This window comes from Mastomys coucha, unplaced genomic scaffold (genome assembly GCF_008632895.1).
Source record: "Mastomys coucha isolate ucsf_1 unplaced genomic scaffold, UCSF_Mcou_1 pScaffold3, whole genome shotgun sequence".
Taxonomy (NCBI): Eukaryota; Metazoa; Chordata; class Mammalia; order Rodentia; family Muridae; genus Mastomys; species Mastomys coucha.
Window position 1 is genome coordinate 6596492 of NW_022196909.1, and position 6813 is coordinate 6603304.

The 6813-nt window shown below is 48.9% G+C and overlaps 1 pseudogene; it reads left to right on the top strand.

Moving 5' to 3' along the window:
- Positions 1 to 1700: 1700 nt before the first annotated feature.
- On the top strand, positions 1701 to 6529 carry LOC116075408 (annotated as a pseudogene).
- Positions 6530 to 6813: the final 284 nt, after the last annotated feature.

The following is a 6813-nucleotide window of genomic DNA, read 5'->3' on the forward strand; positions in this document are numbered from 1 at the left end:
GTTGAAGGTCCCCTTCCCACTGGCACTCCTGAGGTAGACAGTGTTGAAGGCCCCCTTCCCACTGGCACAGTCCCCAGATCATCATAGTGTGCTGTCTTCAAATCTATCTGGAAACAAATACTATTTTTAGAGATTCAAGTATTTCTTTTAAAAATATTTTAATGAGTTTGCTTTTTTTCTGTCTTTCTTTTAAAAACACACTACCAAGGAAAGCAGCTGTATCGCACACTAAAGGACTACATGCTCAGATTAGTTTTGCTTAATATATTAATATACAAATACATATTAATAATGTATTAATTGATATACATTAATGTATTATTAAACATAGATTTGATATTGAAAAATATGAAAAATATAATCTCCTTAGGCTTCTAGCAAACTGAGAAAAATTAACAATACCGGTCAGCCAATTCAGAGTTCTGGATTCCAGGAACTTGGCTGACTCAGAGCCTCAGGGCTCAGGTTCCCGAAACTCCCCCCTCTTGACTGATCCACAATGAGGGTGGAACTAGGAATGAAGGTCAACTGGTTCACCAGGTTCTCTACCATGCTGGCTAGTAGATGATTCAGTAGACGATTAAATGAGATTACATTCCTAAAAAGAATATGTTCCCCTCCCTAACTGACTGAATAACTTGGGTTGGGATTCCCTTTACCCCCCCCCCCTTGGTTTGTGGTTTTTTCCTTTAAATACCCTACACTTCTTGAGCTAGGGGTTGAACTCTTCTGCCCCTGCGTGGGTTATGAGCTCGGCCCCAGTGCACTGGTTTCCTGAATAAACCTCGTGTGTTTGCAGCAAGATCGGTCTCTCATGAGTTTCATGGGGTCATGTGAGACTGGAGTGAGGGTCTCCTCTCCTGAGGGGTCTTTCATTGTGGGGGCTCATCTGCAACCACCCTTGGCTCCGAGGACCCTTTGGAGGTGAGTTCTTATTTTGATTTGTCTTTCTGTTTGTAGCCTGTGAATTTTGTTCCTTGCTTTTATTCCCTGCAGTTGGTCATGTCCCAAGAGGGGACAGTGACTCCCTGTCCTTGAGAGGAGGAAAGGGGGCTGATCGGTAGACGTGCCAGGATCACTGACTGCCACCTTGGGAGACGTCCCAGTGGAGATTGGGGATCCTGGGGGATCCTTAGAAGAACACCCTCAGGAAGACAGGGGAGAAACACTAACATTCCTCGAGAGGAGGGTGCGTCTGTTCTCCCAGCCATCTGACCTTTTCGATTGGCTCTGCTTGGGCCGCTCTTTTTGTGTTACTCTTTGTCTGATTTTGTGTGCTGTGCTTGCGATTTTTGTCACCCTTGTGACTACGATGATGGGACAGACTGTAATCACCCCTTTGACTCTCACATTAGATCACTGGATGGAGGTTAGGGACAGGAGCACACAACTTGTCAGTTCAGGTAAAGAAAGGACTGTGGCAGACATTTTGTTCCTTGGAGTGGCCAACATTTGGAGTTGGCTGGCCGCCTGAAGGAATTTTTGACACAACCATAATCTCTTCTGTTAAGAGTTTTGTTTTTCAGTCTGAACCAGGGTCTCATCCCAATCAGCAGCCATATATTATTGTATGACAGGACCTGATCCGAAACCCTCCACCTTGGATCAAACCATGGGTAACCCAGAGGACAGACTCCTGAGTTCTGGCTCTCAAAGAACCAGAGTGCAAACCGAAAGAAAAGCCTCCGAGGAAGGGCGACATGACTCAACCCAAGAGTCTGCCCTCTGCTCCTCCTAGAATCTATCCCAAGATTGAGGAGCCTCCCGAGTGGCCCGAGCCACCTCCACCTCCCCCTCCTTATGGTTCCCCCCCCCCCTGCTCTGGATCCTGGAGTTGAGGGAGTGGCTGGGGATGGGCCAGCAGCAGGAATGTGCAGCTGACATTCCCAGAGCCCCATGCAGGGGCTGGGAGCACCTGATTCTACTGTGACCCTACCCCTCAGAGTATATGGCCCCCCGGTAGACCCTCCCCAACCTCAGTCCCTCCAGTATTGATCCTTTTCCTCCACGGACCTTTACAACTGGAAGAATAACCACCTTTCTTTTTCAGAAAACCTTGCAGGGTTGACTGGTCTGATGGAATCATTAATGTTCTCTCACTAGCCCACTTGGGATGATTGTCAGCAGCTCTTACAGGTCCTTTTCACCACTGAGGAAAGCACCTCTTAGAAGCTCGCAAAAAATGTGCCCAGAGCAGATGGGGCCCTGACTAACCTCCCTAATGATATTGATGCTGGATTTCCTCTGAATTGCCCCAATTGGGATTGAAACACCAAACAAGGTAGGGGGCGGCTGGCTGTCTATCGCTGGGCTCTTGTGGCGGGTCTCAAAGTGGCCACTAGACAACCCACCAATCTGGTCAAAGTAAAGGAAGTCCTGCAGGGTCTAACTGAACCCTCTTCAGTGTTCTTAGAATGACTGATGGAGGCTTATAGATGCTAAACCCCTTTTGACCCAACCTCTGAGGGTCAGCAGCCTGCAGTGGCTATGACATTCATGGGGCAATCAGCATCAGACATCAGAAGGAAACTACAACACTTAGATGGTTTATAGAACATGTCCTATAGAAAGAAGAAAGGAGAGAGAGAGAGAGAAAAGGGAGAAGTGGAGGAACAGAGAGAGAGAAAAAAGAGAAGCAGATGAAAGAGGGAACAGGTAGGAGTGTAGGCAGGAAAAGAATTTGAAGAGAATTCTGGCCACGGTCGTAGGAGATAGAAAGAGGTGTGTGAGACCTAGGCAGACAGGGTGCCTGGGCAACCAGAAGACGAGAATGAACAACAAGGGACAATGTCACTTTCTAGAAAAGGATCAGTGTGCCTACTGTAAAGAAAAAGGCCACTGGGTGACAGAATGCCCCAGGAAGAAAGGGAGAGCTCCAAAGTTGCTGGCATTGGAAGAAGATGATTAAAGGGGATGGGGCTCGGACCCCTCCCCGAACCTAGGGTAACCCTAAAAGTGGAGGGGACCCCCGTGGACTTTCTGATAGATACTGGAGCTGAATACTCTGTGCTCCGACAGCCATTAGGGAAATTAAACAGCAAAAAAGACTGTAGTGGTTGGCGCAACAGGACAGAAAATGTACCCATGAACCACCTCCCACACTGTGGACTTAGGCCAGGGGCAAGTGATCCACTCGTTCCTGGTCATCCCTGAATGTCCTGCACCTCTCTTGGGAAGAGACTTGTTGACTAAACTGAGGGTTCAAATTAGATTCTCTCAGGAAGGACTGAAGGTGGAGTGGGGGACACCTTCCTCTATAGTCTTGGCATTTAAACTTGAAGATGAATATCAGATGCATGAGGTCCCTGACCAAGTGGAAATTTCTGTTCTAGACAAATGGCTGAGGAAGTTCCAGGAAGCCTGGGAGGAGACCGCTGGCATGGGAATGGCTGTACAAGCACCTCCAGTGGTGGTGGGACTGAAAACGGATGCTACCCCTATATGCGTCCGACAGTATCTGATGAACCAGGAGTCTATGGAAGGAATCAGGCCTCACATCCAAAGACTCTTGGACCAGGGAATCCTGGTTCCTTGTCAGTCTCTGTGGAACACCCCTCTGCTACCTGTAAAGAAACCAGGCTCCAACGATTACCGCCCAGTACAAGACCTAAGGGAGGTCAACAAGCGGGTTCAGGATATACACCCAACTGTGCCTATCCCTTACAACCTCCTCAGTTCCCTGCCCGCAGGTCGCTCATGGTACACGGTGCTGGACTTAAAAGATGCTTTCTTTTGTTTAAAGTTACATCCTACTAGTCAACCTCTGTTTGCCTTCGAATGGAGAGATCCAGATTCAGGACTGGCAGGACAGCTGACCTGGACCCGGCTGCCCAAGGGATTCAAAAACTCCCCTACTCTGTTTGATGAGGCCCTCCACTGAGACCTGGTCACCCTTCAGGCTAAAAATCCACAGGTGACTCTGCTTCAGTACGTGGATGACCTGCTCCTAGTGACAGACACTGAACAAGGATGCACCAAGGGGACCGACGGCCTACTAACAGAGCTAGGTAAGCTGGGATATTGGGCCTTGGCCAAAAAGACCCAGTTATGCCGTACCAAAGGCCCAGTTATGCCGTACTGAGGTTACTTACCTAGGCTGCTTGCATAAAGATGGAAAGAGGTGGCTGATGGAGGCCCGGAAGAAGGCAGTAACCCAAATCCCAACCCCAACTACACCCCAGCAGGTGAGGGAGTTTTGGGGGGACAGCCAGCTTCTGTAGACTGTGGATACCTGGGTTTGCTACCCTGGCTGCCCCCTTATACCCCCCTGACCAAAGAGAAGGGGGAATTCACATGGACACCAGAACATCATGAGGCATTTGAAAACATCAAGAGGGCCCTCCTTTTGGCACCAGCCTTGGCCATTCCTGGATTAACCAAACCCTCCACCCTCTATGTAGATGAAAGGGCAGGAGTAGCAAGGGGGTGTCCTCACTCAGAGTCTGGGGCCATGGAAAAGGCCTGTAGCATATTTATCTAAAAAGCTGGAACCTGTGGCTAAAGGGTGGCCCTCCTGCCTAAAAGCCATTGCAGCAGTAGCTCTGCTTGTGAAAGATGCTGACAAGCTTACCCTGGGACAAGAGACAACAATCATGGCCCCACATGCCCTAGAGAGCATCATCAGGCAGCCACCAGATTGACAGATGACTAATGCCCGCATGACCCACTACCAGAGTCTCCTGCTGACTGAATGAATAGTTTTTGTTCCCCCTGCTGTCCTCAACCCTGCTACCCTACTAATGGAGGTAGATGACTCCACCCTGGCACACTGCTGTCTGGAAATTCTGGCTGAAGAAACCAGCATCCGAGAGGATCTGAAAGATCAACCTTGGCCAGGGGTTCTGAACTGGTTCACAGATGGGAGCAGTTTCATGGTTGAAGGTAAGCGGAGGGTGGGGGCAGTGCTAGTGGATGGGAAGCGAGTGATCTGGTCCAGCAGCCTGCCCAGAAAGCTGAGCTGATAGCCCTGATCCAAGCATTGCGAATGGCAGAGGGGAAGTCCGTCAACATCTACACCGACAGCAGGTATGCTTTCTCTACTGCAAATGTTCATGGCACAATTTACAGACAAAGGGGACTTTTAACCTCAGCAGGGAAGGAAATTAAAAACAAAGAAGACATTCTGACCCTCCTGGAGGCCTTACATTTGCCAAAAAAGGTTGCCATTGTTCATTGCTCAGGGTACCAGAAAGGCAAGGATGCAATAATGTTGGGGAATCAAATGGCTGACCAGACTGCAAAGCAGGCTGCACAGGGAGCAGCGGTGTTGGCTCTACAAAGCCCTAAGAACTATTATGATGTAAGGGACACTAGTTTTAGATATATGCCACAGGATTATCAGAGGATGGACTCTTTAGGCATTATAAAAGGATATGCCCCCTATGGAGTGGCTGAGACAGAGAAGGCGGACAGTTGATCCTCCCCCAAGAAGAAGGGTGAAAATATGTTGCTAATCTCCACTCTCTAACTCATTTGGGTAGCAAAAAGTTAAAAGAGATAGTGAAGTTGTCTGATTATTACGTCCTGGGCCTTGCCAGCTTGGCCCAGGAAGAGGTACAAAATTGCAAGGCCTGTGCCCTGAACAATGCCAGGCACTCAACGACAACCCAAGGTAAAAGATTGAGAGGAGACCGACCAGGGGTCTACTAGGAAGTGGACTTCATGGAGGTCAAACCTGCAAAGTATGATAACAAATATCTATTAGTTTTTATAGACACCTTTTCAGGATGTGTGGAGGCTTTTCCCATCAGAAATGAAATTTCGAGCATGGTGGCTAAGAAGGTCCTTGAAGAGATCTTCCCAAGATTTGGAATTCCCAAGGTAATCAGGTCTGACAACAGACCTGCCTTCGTTGCCCAGGTAAGTCAGGGACTGGCCACTCAACTGGGGATAAATTGGAAATTACATTGTGCTTATAGACCCCAGAGCTCAGTACAGGTAGAGAGGGCAAATAGAACCTTTAAAGAGACCTTGACTAAATTGGCCTTAGAGACCAGCGGAAAAGACTGAACAGTCATCCTTCCCTTTGCTCTGTTTCGGGTCCAAAACACCCTGGGACGATTCAGGCTTACCCCCTATGAAATTCTATGTGGGGGGGGGACCACCCCCACTCACAGAGGCAGGTGGAATACATGATCCTGATGCTGTTCTTTCTAAACCCCTGTTCGCCCCCTTAAAAACCCTTGAGTTGGTGAGACGCCAGGCTTGGGAGCAACTGAAGGAAGCCTACTGAACGGAGAGCCCAGCTGTACCACACCAATTCCAGGTGGGCGACACAGTTCTGGTTCGGTGACATCGAGCAGGCACCCTCGAACCCCATTGGAAGGGACCCTACCTAGTGCTCCTGACTACCCCCACCACTGTCAAGGTCGAAGGCATCTCGGCCTGGATTCATGCGACCCACATCAAAAGAGCACCTAGAGGCATCCAGGACTTCCCTGACACCCAAGATGAATGGACCATGGAAAAGACTGATAATCCTCTTAAGTTGTGCCTACACCATAGGTGCCCTTCAGGTGATGGGAAATAACTCCCATACGCCCAAAAACTGACTTGGCAAGTTTCCTCATTGACTGGAGAGGTAGTGTAGTCCACCTCTAAGGTAGCCCCACCATACACTTGGTGGCCTCCTCTTACTCCTGATTTCTGTCAACTAGTTGCCAGGTTAGATACTTGGGACATTCCCAATTCAGATCCTCGAAAACTGTCTCTAGAGGTCCGAAGAGATCTTCCCCCAGGGGAACTCTAGGATGTGGAAGTCCAAAAGTGAGGTGTGTGTTAGGAAAACAAGACTTTTATGTTTGCCCCGGAGAC